The 13,372-nt window shown below is 38.6% G+C and overlaps 1 protein-coding gene across 1 annotated transcript in view; it reads left to right on the top strand.

Moving 5' to 3' along the window:
• Window positions 1-13,372, top strand: part of HOMER1 (homer scaffold protein 1) — a 90,173-nt gene that overhangs the window by 56,506 nt on the left and 20,295 nt on the right. The window lies entirely within an intron of this gene.

The raw sequence follows: 13,372 nt of genomic DNA, 5'->3' as shown, positions 1-13,372 counted from the left end.
TGTAGCTCTTATTCCTTTGCTACCTCACTGATGATGTAGTTAAATCTTCAGAATTAGCAACTGTAATTAGCAACTCTACCTTGAGCGGCTGGGATGGGCTCCTCTAGCAGTCACACAAAAGGAGGATTGCATATTGCTGCATGAATGCTTCCGTGCCCTGGAATATTTTTCCTTTCCAGGCACATGATGTGGCTTAGGAACTAACTGTGCTGTGTCTGTTGACTTCTCCAGTTCAGAGACAACATACAGTTGTCTGTGTGGTGCAGAGAAATTACGGTGAACTTGATGAAACCACTTGCTGGTCTTAGATATTTATTGATAGGGTTCAGCCAAATGGATTACCTCTGCCCACTTACTGAAAAAAAGCATATTTTAAAACTAAAATTAGACAAGTTTTTGGACTGTGTCATTTTTGTCAGACAAATTAAGATTGCTAAAGATTACTCTCTTATTTAGAGGAAGGCTTTACAAGTAAACCTAGTTGAGGTAGTAATTCCTTTGGAGAATGCTGTGTCCTGGGTCCTTTGTGAGAGAAAGAGCAAATTCTGCCACGTCTACATGAAACTGAGGTCAACAGATGACACCTGAGGGGCTTGCATAGTGCCTGATCCACTTCCTCCCAGATAGGCACCTAAGACCAATTTGATGAACTGCCATTGCAGGGTACTTAACCTCTCTTAGCTTTTAGACATCTAAACCAGAGGAAGATCGGTTTCATCCACTAAGCTCTCTTTACCAGGTCCAGCCTTTAATCGTACTTCCTGCCAACATTATGATCCTGTGCTTCCTGTTTTAAATGGAGGCAACATAGTATTTGGTTCCCCGGCACTGCTGTCAGCTTGCTGTTGCTCCCTGGTGGGCTCTTCCTTTCACTCTTCTGACTTTCCAGGTCATTGTTCCTGTCCAGATAGCATAAACCCCCAGGAGCATAAGCCCTTCAGAATAAAAGCTTGTTGATCAATAGCAGTCCAAAGTTGCTTCATTTTAAGCCATTTCACGTTGTATCTGAACATGCAAACAGTATTCAGGCTTTCAGGCTCCACCTGAACAAGTTGTGTTATTGAACATAGTCGTGTCATGTTGTTTATTTTCTGTCACGTTGTAGTAGGCAGACCCATTGCAGTGAAACTTCAATAGCATTGACCTGCATCCTGCAGACACAGGTAGAGGTTAGGGGCAAGCACACATAAACAGAGAAGTGGAATTTTGTCTGTCAAAAATATGAAGTACTTAACACATAGCCAAGGAAAGAGTTAGCTTGAAGAATAAAGTAGGGAATACACCTAAATGGAGATCAACATTTCCTCTAGTTTTCCATCAGCTCTACGCTTTAGGAAAGCTTTCTGTATCTAAAGTCACATCTTTTGAGTTCGTTTAATATCCCTGTAGATGCCAGTGACATTTTGTAGTACAGGCAGAAAGTGTTTTGTGTTGATCAGTGTTTTGATCATACAATGAGGGGCACTGCTGAGATGAATCTAAGTTGCTGCATAGCACTTCAGTGAGATGTGGACAACTGGCAATTCATAAGCATCATCAAGGTATTTTACAGTGACACCAAACAGCCATCAAGTATCATCTGTAATGAATTGGCTTGGCACAAATCAGCAATGAACTAGAATATAAGAGGGTTTTTTTAATCGGCTCTTAAACCATTCGGCAAATGAAGAAAGCTGGAGCTGAGTGAAGGTGCTAAAATAAAATGTCTGGGATCTCTAGGACTGTTTTCTCAAGTGCACCATAATAAAACATTACGTGTAGTCCATTTGTTGTGATGAACTTCAATGGTGGCATTATTCCTTTGCAGATTTTACTCTGTGGCACTGTGGTGTAATGATGTTCTGTCTTCCTGTCATTAAATGCAAAGGGTTTGGTTTTGAAATTAAAATAGTGGAAACCATTCTTCTGGGAGACTGCAACCACATAGGAAATTAAGAAGTAATTTTATTTGAGCAACACAGCTCAGACAAAAAAAACAAACCAAAACCCTAAAACTGAATTGACTGAACTCCTCTCTAAGTTACCCAACCCCATAGTTTGGCAAAGGAAGAATATTTTTTTTCCCCTTACTATAGTGAAAATAGGTCTAGAAATAAGATATGATTTTGTTGTCTGAAACCAAATGCTTTTTCAGGTAGGCAATACAATCAAATTAAGTAGGCCTGAATTTTAAGAGGATAGCTAAAATAGTTTTGTACATGCCCAAAGTGTGATCTAACTGATCGCTATGTATGACTGTGACTTACCTGTTCACTTTACTTAGGAAGTACTCAGAAATTTAAAACTAAAGTAATTACATGACAACACCAATTATATAGCACATTCTTTCTACACCCTCCAGAGATTTTAGTATTCTTGTTTAATTCTACTTTAATACTTTCGGGATCACTTGTGCTGGGCTTATGCTCAGCACAGCAGGAGGCTCAGGAAAGCTGTCTTTTAAATGTCTTCATATCATGCTGTTTGCCCCATCCTTTTCCTAGTCTATGTGCCTTATCAGGGAAAGTGAAAATGAGCTCACAATGTTAGAAAACAGACCTGCTGAAACAGTGCAGTGGCACATAGGCATAGCCTCATGAAAGGATGGCAGCTCAGCATGTGCTCTGCTGCCCAGGAATTCACCTCTAGCAAAACTCATGTGCAGCCTCATACTCTGTTGGGCTTGTGATGAGCTAAGTAAGGTGGGCAGGGAGAGAAGCGGGGAGCCAAGCTGTATATTCTTCTTTGAAACTGTTGGACCAATTAATAGTTGAAGTGGGAAGAAAGATCTATAAATTATATTCTTAACCTCCAGCTGAATTTTTGAGCCAAATCATCTGACCTATGATTATTCTCATGAGAAGCTGAAGGAAACCTGAGATTGCTTAGTCTAGACTGAGTAAATAAGAACTAGCATCTACCAGTGAATGAAGGAAGGTGCCATGTTAGGTTTTTTCTTAAAAACTGTGAATTTTTTACAATAGGGGAGAGAGAAAAACCTGTATAGATTCATTCCTCTGAGTATTAACCTGTAATTCATAGAAGTGCCCGTATCAGAGACTTCCCATGTATTAAATTTAATCTTTTATTTTATCCATTTAATCTCCTTTTAGTAAACTTGACTCTAGGATGAACATAGAGCAAGAAATTATTTCTTTTATTCGATTCAGATTTGGTTTAAACCAGGCAAATTTAATACTTCAATTCTTGTAAAAAGCCGGGATGGAAAAACACAAGTTGCAGTATCACCTTATAAGTGTTGCAACTCACTTCCAAGTTGTTTTGTTGAAATGTATACATCAATAAATGTTTTAGTGTGATCGTATAGTTGATGTGACTTACTGCTTGCTCTTCAACATACTTGTGACAGCTCCATAGATAGTTTAGTTTGGGCTTTATAGAAAGGCTATTGAGTCTTAAGTAATTGTATGTCTATCACAGTGCATAAATGAGACTTAATTAAATTTGCAATGCTGTCACATAGCTTCTTTTCCCTTAATGGATTTGAATTATTTTGTTGTCCAGATGTAAACTGACAGTTCATCTACTGCAGTAGCTGTGCAATTAATGTATGTAGTCATATTTACAGGGATAAACAAACTGGCAACTGTAATGCAAAAATGAATTGCACTAATAGTTATTATTTGATATTGTAAGATAACCTAATGCACTTGCTGGGTGGAAGCCAAATAGTCATAATTCAGAGTCTTTATGCAACTGCCTAATCATGTATTTCTGTAGGTCACCCTATATTATGTCTTTCTGCTGCTGGTAGTGGAGCTGTGGGGCCCTGCAGCTGTAGTGATTGTTTAGTGTTTGCTATTAAAGTAAGTCAGGAACCAGCATTAAGGGGTCTTAGAGGCTGAGCTCTCCTGCAGTATCGCTAACAGAGGATCAACTAAGATCTAAAATAGGCACTTGCAGTTCTTTCACACTCCCAACAGCTGCTAGTAGAACACACTCCACCTAAATCTGTGATAGTACCTAGAAATGCAAGCAGAGGCTCATGCTGAGGAGCTCCAGCCCTTGCACATGGTGCATATCAGGTTTACAGGTTTTGGGAGAAGTCCCTTTAGCCACCTCACTGTTCTACATGTGGCTGCCATTACTCAAAGCTCTTACAGTCTTCTCTCTGTTGCTGCAAAGCTGAGAATCTCTGCTGAGTTCCAGAGAATCCATCTGTAGCTGCAGCAGCCTCATGGGCCCCATCTATATGGCTAAACAGAATGGGCCTTGGCACTGCGGGCTGTGGGCTGAACCATTTCCATGTGCTACAGCAATGACACGGGATTTCTTCTGCACCCATGCAGTGTCCTTGCAGCTGTAGGACAGTTACTGTTTCATATGCAGTCCTTTCACAGTTCCACATACCTGCAATAATCTGAGGGCTGCATTGCCACCCACCAGAGCAGGGTTTTCCTTGCACAAAAGCACAAATGTGTGTTGCATTCCCAGGAGCGTTTCAGATGGGCAAGGGAAGGTCGCAGATCACATGAAGCTTTGGAAGACTGTAGAGATGGAAAGGTGCTAAATCTGACCATGCAAACTGTGCTTGGGATCTGCCTGTCCAGCTGACATGGACCAGGGCAGTTTGCAGAGAACACCAGCTCCCTGATCCCTATGTCCTTCAGAAGCTCATGGCGTTCTGGCCCTGTTTTACTTAGTGGTGCAGGTGTGGTCATTCGGAGAAGAGTTATTCCTTGTCCTTACTAGCACAGCGTTTTTGTGGTGAAGCTGGGGAAGTTTCTCAAACTCACCAAGGTGTAATTGAGAGCAAGGTTCAGTGAAACTCTTAAAATCAGAACAGCACTCAATAAATGACCACCCAAGTAAGAGAAGCATAGGGCAGTCAAATGCTCCATTGTCTTCTGTTGCATTGCTGACACAGTGCACATTTGTTCAATGGACACAGAAATTGTTGTTATCGGTGGGATTTTTGAAAGAATCACAGGGTTTTGTCTAGCCAGGGACCTCAGCAAAATTAATCACTACTGATTCAAAGTGCGAATTTACAGTTAAACTGCTTCAAATTCCTGTGTGTACAAATGAGTTCCAGAATGAAAGTGGTTGTAATTCAGATCATTTTAGTGTCTGGGTCATGGTGTGCTGGTATCTGACTTGCCGATAACCACATCATCTAATTGCTTTCATAAAGTGATTAAGTGCCATAGGAGCCCAAGTCAATTTGACTTTCTTTGCAGCCAAATACCTAGTCATTTTAGAAAATGGGATGTAAGTTTCTAAATAACTTAGGTTGCTTTTGAAAATGTAGTTTAGTTGGAATATTTGAAGTACTCAGCAGCATAGCAAAAGCCAGGAATTATGCCTAGTGTTCAATGCACTGAAAAACTTACTGAATATTGATAATTGGTGAAAAATATGAGGTACATTGCAACTGTGAGAATAAACTATTTCCAGTTAAATCAATAAGCAATTTCACTAAAGTAACAAGGACAAATATTTTTATACTTTTTTCAGAATATGTGATAAGATTTTAGGTCTGCAAGGTCTCACAGGCATGAGAATAAAATACTTGTTGTGGTACTGATAAGCAATTTCAGTAAGGGAGCAAGAACAAATATTTTTAAATTTTTTATAGTATATGATGTTAGGTCTACAAGATTTTAACACCCAGCACAAAAAAAAAAAAAAAGCTAGAAATTAATTAGACGTGCTTGCTTTTGCGAAGGGCTAAAAGTTATAAGACAGAGTTACTGATTTTGGTTTATGCTCAGTGGCCATCATGAAGAGATAACCTATTGTCTCTCCCCTGTATAAAATTAAATGACTGAGACAAAAATGATACCTCTTTAAAAGAATAAAATTAAAGTGGAGCCTCTTCAGAGAAATAGGGATTTTCTTAGTGCTACTATGATGAAAATAGTTAAACACAAGTCTTTTGCATTGTGATGCAGTGTACAAAAGACATGCATAAAACTATTCTTAACAGTGTAAGTTTAACGAGAAACAGAGTTTAAATGTTACTGGTCTAAATAACACCCAGCATACACTAACAGACAATATAAGAAGCTTGGAAACTTTGTTGTGGAGAAGTGTGGCTGTTCTATTTGTCACCCAGTTTAATTTGGGTCAGGACTGCGATCTAAGTCATTGGTTGATAAGGATCATAGCTGAAGCATTAATTTTGTGTTCATACCCAATCTTCTGCATCCCATGGAGTGCCTTTCAGGAGCTCTTCTGTTGCTGTTGACTCTTGGTGTTTCAATGAGCAGCAAACACCACCATACTTGGGCTTTTTTTTCTCTGGCTTTGTTGTCTTCTGCAGGCATACTGTGCTGGGTTGCCATAGAGAACATTTCCGTGAAATTTTCCTTCCTTGAAAAATCAGTCTATTCCTCAGTGATAAGCCTGCATATTGAAAGATGGTCCATCTTGTGGTCATTTCTATAGGCCTTGTGATGAACTGTATTACAAAGTACAGAACATGGGTTTAGGTGGTGGATCTAAATAGGGAATAACCACCAACTTGCATTGCATAGTGGTCTTGCTATATAGTGGAAAGAGTCAGTACCATTACTTAACCTCTTTGGTCATCTTCCTGCATCAAGTTTGCAAAGATATTGACCCTTCCTCAGTGAGCCGATAAAGCATAGCACATGAGATGCCTGAGAACAGGACTTCATGTAACAGAACTGGAAAGGCAACTCTTCCATCTGTGGGCTTCACGGTACTTCGGACGATTCGGAATTTGAGGGCATGGTCAAACTGAAAGTCTGAACGGAAGCAAAAGATCGTAGATGAAACGCCTTGAAAGAGAAATCTGTAACAGCTCCGTAAGCACCCCTCTGCCCAAATTTGCAGAAAAAGCTTCTGCTTTTCTGTCTTCTACAGTGGCATATAAATTGGGAGTTCAAGCATATTGTAGCTCTGAGTTGAGCAAAAGGGTGTGCAAAACAAAACAAAATATATCCTGGAGTGGGATAAACCTTCAACATTGGTAGAGATTTATAGACTTTCAGAAAAGTTACACTCTCACCTGCTGGTTTCAGCCATTCATCTGTGTTTCTCACTTCCAGTAGGTGTGTGTGGCTTTGTTATTAGTACCATGTGCTTTAAGGGCCTCCTTCATCTTTTTTGCTATGATTGAATTTGTCATGTAAACAATCCAAAGAGTTCATTCAGAACTACGTTTCCATGGTTTTGTGCTGATGTAACTCCATTGAGATCATGTAGATATTCCTTATCCCAAAGGGAAGAACACATCTTTCATGCTCTGTTAATGTTTCTACTTCTCTCCCCAGGGGAGCTATCCTCCTTTGCTAAAAATTCTTTTGAATACTCCAATTAAGGATAAGAATCTCTTTGAATATTAATTAGTTTCTCATTGCCCTCACTAAAAATATTTAACTCAAAGCAATTTCCTGGTAATTACCTCTTGATTGTAACTTTGAGAGGATTTACCCTTTTTTAATAAAACCCAGTTTGTCAATAAGACTTTCTTTTGTGTGTGTCCAGTTAGTCACAACTACAGATAAGACAATAAGTGGTAGCTGTGAAGAGGCAATTTTGTTTTCTTTATTAAGTTTTCTTCTCAGAATACCTGTCATTCTTACCGTGGTTTTCCCTCTTTTGCTGGTCTTTAATTATTTAACTATACTGTGGGTGACTGTGTCCCTCATGTACGTAAGTTTGGAGTCTTCAGTGGCTGAATCTACTGACCTTGTAGAAGAAGAGGGCTTTGTGTGAAGACTAAAATGGCAAAACAACTCTAAAGTTTTATTTCTTGCCTCTTTCTGGAATAGGGAGACAGGGCCTGATCCACTCCACTGCTCGCTCTTCAGCTTCCAACTCATTGTAGGACTCCTAATTAGGTATAATTAAATCAATGACAAAACCCCTTTCTGTTTCCAATTTTGCTTTGAATGTTCAGGAGAGAGGGAGAAATTTCTGCATCATTACCAAGAGTGTATGGTACATTGGACTAACAGCAGGACGAACTCTAAACCCATCATGTTTGAATCCTTTCTGTCAGGGAGTAATTTGACACACTTAATAGATGGCCAAAGAAGATGTATTTTGAAATCTCTGAAAAGGAGTGAAATTCCCAAAATGCCTGTTTAAAATTTCTTTGAAATCAGGACCTGAAGTGAGGAGCTTAACTCTCATTCTCAGCATGAATGAGAGGAGGATTCTTGTGAGCTTTTAGGAATACCTCGAGAGATGCTGCACTCATCTTCTGTGCCAGAAAAGTCAACATCTCCATCTAATAGACCAGTCACATCATTCCAATGTAGGGAATAGCAAGTGTAGCCTGTTGCAGAGATCTCACCCTTCCAGCCTGAGACCTAAGTATTATCTGAAGCTTATTTCATATGGAGGATTTTGTAAGGACCTTGTGCAGAATTCCTTCCCAAATGCACCAGGGAGTTCTACATAAATCCAAACACTTGCCTTACACTTCTGAAGAGAACGAGCTGCACTGTTTGAGTTCACCAGAGCTCTTAGATGCTGCTGTAACAGAACCAAATCATTCACAACCCCCCTTTGCTTCCTTAAGCATGAAGAGCTGCTCTGTAAGGCTCACCAGCAAGGCCATCAGAGGGGATCACCCCTTGCTGCCAGCACGGCTAGTGCCTCATTACCAGCTTGTTGATGTACCTCTCCACTGGTTGGTAATGCTGACTCCACCAGACTCTTGGGCTGCTTCCAACACATGCCACTATTTATAATCTGGGCAGCAGCTACAGGAACTCTGCTCTGTTCATATTTATCAAGTCTTGTGTATTAGTTACTACACCAGATGCCAGATTTTGTAGTGAAAGTAATCCATTCTCTGCTCAGCTGAATTACTCCTAATTTCTGCTGTCCCAGCACAGTGCTGCTCACCATACACCTGCAGTGCAGAACACAGTGACACCTGAAGAAAAGAATTTATGTTGTCTTGAGTAACTGTAGTCTTTGAAACCATGACTACACTGTAGTAAGAAATCCAGTTTTAAATTAATTCGTTTTATGCACTGAATACGATATTGAACGCATAAAATATTAATAAAGCAGAATTCTGCAAACATATTATGTCTTTAAATGTGAAATAAAGTTTAAACCATGTTGTATGGTGTTGGTGCTGCATACAACTCGGCAAACAGTGCGTAAGCAATACTGGTTCAAAATCAGAAAGCATCTCTATTTGAACTGCTTTTGTTTCTTTGTTTCATGAAGGCATATCTCAAAATAACTTCATTCTGGATGCAACTCATTAACGTGTGCTCCCTGCCCCCTGCCTTCGTGAGCCTTCTCCAACTGGCTAAACATGGTGGCTGGAGCTTTCCGGATTAATTTTCTTTAAGTGACCGGCTTTGCAGAGAAAGATAATCATGCATTTATAGCCCCTGGCATTCTATTCAGGTCACAGATGGACAGATAGCAAAGCCATTGCTCAGTGACTTACTGGGGTTGTAAGTAATCCCCAATGAGCAAGGAGATTTGCTTGATGTTAATTGGTCAGAATGCCTTTAAGTGTGGAAGATCACTGACTGCTACTTTAATTTTCAGGGATTGTCACCGTTAGGTTGCGTGATACCAGCCAACAGTGTTTCGTGGTAGTGATCAAATTACGGGATGCCGTAGATGTTAAATATCTGACTTTGAACCCTTTGCTTTGGTGGTGGAGTACCATGCGGTGTTTCGACTGTGAACATGCCTGGGGTTACATACATATCAGATACCATGGCCAGCACCAACAGTCAGGGGAGTTTTGACCTTTTGCATGGTAAGAAGTGCTTACAACATGAACAGTTGTCATTGCAAAGTTAATTTTCTATGCAATGAGACCTAAACCTCTGTTATGAAAGCATTTTTTGTATAGCATGATCAGTTGAGCCAATAAAATTAATATTTTGCTATTATCTGTTAGAGGCCCATTCTTCCTCTTATGTTTGGCAATAATCTGTTGATGTATGCAAAACAGCTTACTCTCTTATTGTCAGATGTTCAGAAATTTCACAAAGGAAATGACCAGGCTTTGTTCTCTGTTCAGGTATTTTTAAAAGTTTGACGGAGCTTTTCACGCTGAGAAACAAGCAACAAGTAGGACTGTTAGGGATATCTCTCTTTTTTTGAAGGACCGTCTTGAAACTTTGCCTGTGCCAGGCAGTCAGTGATGTTAATTCTGACAGGTCTGAAGAAATGAATTATGAAATTGTGACACTGCCAGCAAAGGGATGGATGGCTTTCAGGAAAAAAAAAAAAAGAATAAAAATAAAAAATAAAATCTGTATGCAGACTGAATTCTTCCACCACAGGAGTGCAAATGTGTATGCCTGCGTCCCTCAATGCAGAGACAGAGTTTTTCTTTTTGCACTTCTGTGCAAAACTGAAAGGTGTTCTCTAGAAGTTGCATTGCAGTTTGGATCACTTTGATCACTGAGTAGGTGTTCTTATTTCATGTACTTCCTAGAGCAAATAATCTCAGAACACCTGAGATATTTACAACTCTTAGGACAACCTGAGAGAGCGGAGTATGTATTTTCTGTGACAGAATCTAATGCATCCAGGGCAAAGTCAATACTATTTAGCAAAAAACCTTTCCAACAGGAATTAAGTAAAAGGTTTTAGAGAGAATGAGTATGTGCAGTCCTCCTGTGCTGTCCTGAGGGACTGCAGTGCAGATATTCCACCGTCAAAATTCTGGCCATGGGCTCTAGCAGTTGTTGGAAGCCCTTTGAATTTTCCACACGTGTCCTTCAGCTTCTGGATCTATGTGTTCCCTCTCCCAGGTGTTAGCCTCAGCATCTTCTCTTCCAAGGGAGAGTTCTCATTGAACCAATGTAGCTCTACAGATATAGGCGTCAATGCAGATACTCTTAATTGAGCTTAAGAACAGCCTGCTGTATGTGTGCTTTTGTCTGGTCCTAAAATAATTAATCTAAAACCAAATAAATACAGTTTTAACCAAAATAATCCACAAAGCATAATTTTAATTGTCTTTTTTGTTGTTGTTCCTTTGAGTTTGTCAAGGAATTATTTGAAAAAAGTCAGTCAGTACTTCCAGGATTGGTTATGGGCTATTTAAATAAAATTACAGTTTCATGAAACAAAAAATTCACATCCTTGATTCTGTTTCCTGATATGATATCCATCACATGATTGTGTTTATGTGAGAGAATGTGGAGTTTTATAAGAAGAAACAGAATGAGTCTAAATAGTTGAGAGGCCGTTGTGTTATCAGATACAAAACTAGACTAATTTAAGTAATATGTTTTTATTTTATGGAACTATAGTACAATCTATAGAAGATACAGTAAAAATTATTTATAGAAAAAAAGCACATGCAACAAACTAATAACTTCATCATTACAGTAGGCATGTTCTTGCGCACTATGTAGATCTCTTAGGGATAAAGTGTACGATTGAAAAATAATACTGGTGCATTCCTATTGAAAATAACCAATTTAAAAATAACCAGCTCCAAATAAATCTTCTGGATTTTGAAGCAGGGTAGCCATAGAAGTAATAGAAAATATGTGCTTCATATTTAATGCTGACATTCCAGTATACAAGCAATAACTTAAGAGCTCCTGACTGTTTTCTTGGCAGGGTAGTAAGGGCACTGGGCAAAGGTGGAGGTGAAACACAGCATGAATCCCCCTTGCATTATCACTCAGTAGCACCTGAGAGTCTGTCTTCTGGCATCATCATGGGTTAGAAGTTTACCTTTTATCATTGTGGGTTTACAAATAATTACTTGGAAAAAAAAAAAATCCGTTCACTTTTCTGTTTGCATATTAAATTAGGATATTAAGTGATGAAACAGTTCTCATCATGTAACTGTCCCGGATACAAAGCTTTTGATCTGCTGTGTTACATCAGTATAAAATCTGGTGTGTATGTGTCTTTTGTGGGGAAAGATGAGTAGTAAGGCACATTTTGTAAACATGAGTAGGTGTCATGCACACACACAATTCACTACCAGACCTGCTAGAGCAGGACTACTAAATAGAATTACTTGCGTGAAATGTCTGGAATGGATATTTGCTTGCCAGATCAGAACATCAAGGAGGAGTTATGAATACAATAATGAACTAGACTTTTTTTTTTTTCATTATTTTTATAGAATGTGTTGTCCAATATGTGAGTCAGTGTTCACTGATAAAGTAGGATTGTCGTTATTTTAGTGTAGTCACCTAAAATTTACAGTTTCCAGTGGTGAACTTCTAATTAGTTGAATAGATCACAAAATGCTATAGCATTTTTGAAAGAACCTGTATTCCTCTTCTGAAGGAACTTGTGTGCTTGTTCAAGGGGACAAAGCAGCGTCTTTGGAAGGAAATGCTGGAGCCTGGAAGAATCAGACAATATTTTTTAGTGAAAAAGTAGATGTGATCTGAAATGGTATGTAATGGCTGGTTGGGCTTGAACACCTAAGAAGCACTTAGAGGAGTCATAACATTTTGGAAATACACTTTAGTGGGATGGGCTGTGCATATGATGAAATGGAAGAAAGAAACTGGATGCACAAAATGGCGGCAGAATGTTTCATTGTTCATACGTACAAAGGTCACATAAACCTATAAACTTACATGCAAAATAGTAATAAGTTATAATTAAATTAAGCATATTAAAATATGTTTATTATAATAAATAAATTATGATAATTCATCATAATTCATCACAAAACTGTATACAAAATAATTTTGACCAGAGTTACAGCTGTTTGGTTTTCCATTATGCATTTAATAGTAAGCCAATTAGACAAAATGAAATATTTTCTCTGTGTATTTTCCATGTAGGTGTGAACCTTATATGCTGTTAGCATTATACAAGTAAGCATTAATGAGCTATTTGCATACTAATACATTCACCTGATATGTCTGAGATGCATACTGAGTGCAAATGTAGAGTCTGTAGATGATGGCAAACTAATTACCTGTGAAAATTAAAGCCCTGTGTTTTCTCAGAGAATAACTAAACTCTAGGCAAAGATTGTTCCTGCATGGGCTACTTCCAGTAAACCCCAACATTGTCTGTCTCTTTGCAACAAAGCAATAATATCTCTGTGTTCCTTGATCTCTAGTTTCTTTGCTGATATTACTGAGGAAAGGCATATTAATAGTATTAGGGTGTTGAAATTAAATATCTTTGAGTTTGCAAGTACAAATTAAATATGGTATTTAATAAGAGAAAGTACATTTCAATGATAGAAGGCTTACATTAAGACAACTAAGCTGCAGTTCCAAAGCACTACATTAGCTCTCTTTACTCAAGTTGATGACAAATATTTTTCTACAATATATTTCATAAAGTAGTAGATTTAAAAAGCACTTTCACTCAATGTATGTATTAATATAATAACTAATCCTATACATATTACAGAATTATAGAATTATACACTGTTGCTTTTGGGAAGCTGATGTGGATTTCATCATCCTTAACA

Source organism: Columba livia, chromosome Z, assembly GCF_036013475.1.
Source record: "Columba livia isolate bColLiv1 breed racing homer chromosome Z, bColLiv1.pat.W.v2, whole genome shotgun sequence".
NCBI lineage: Eukaryota > Metazoa > Chordata > Aves > Columbiformes > Columbidae > Columba > Columba livia.
The sequence above is the reverse complement of the archived record's forward strand: the minus strand, read 5'-3'. Positions and strand labels throughout refer to the sequence as shown.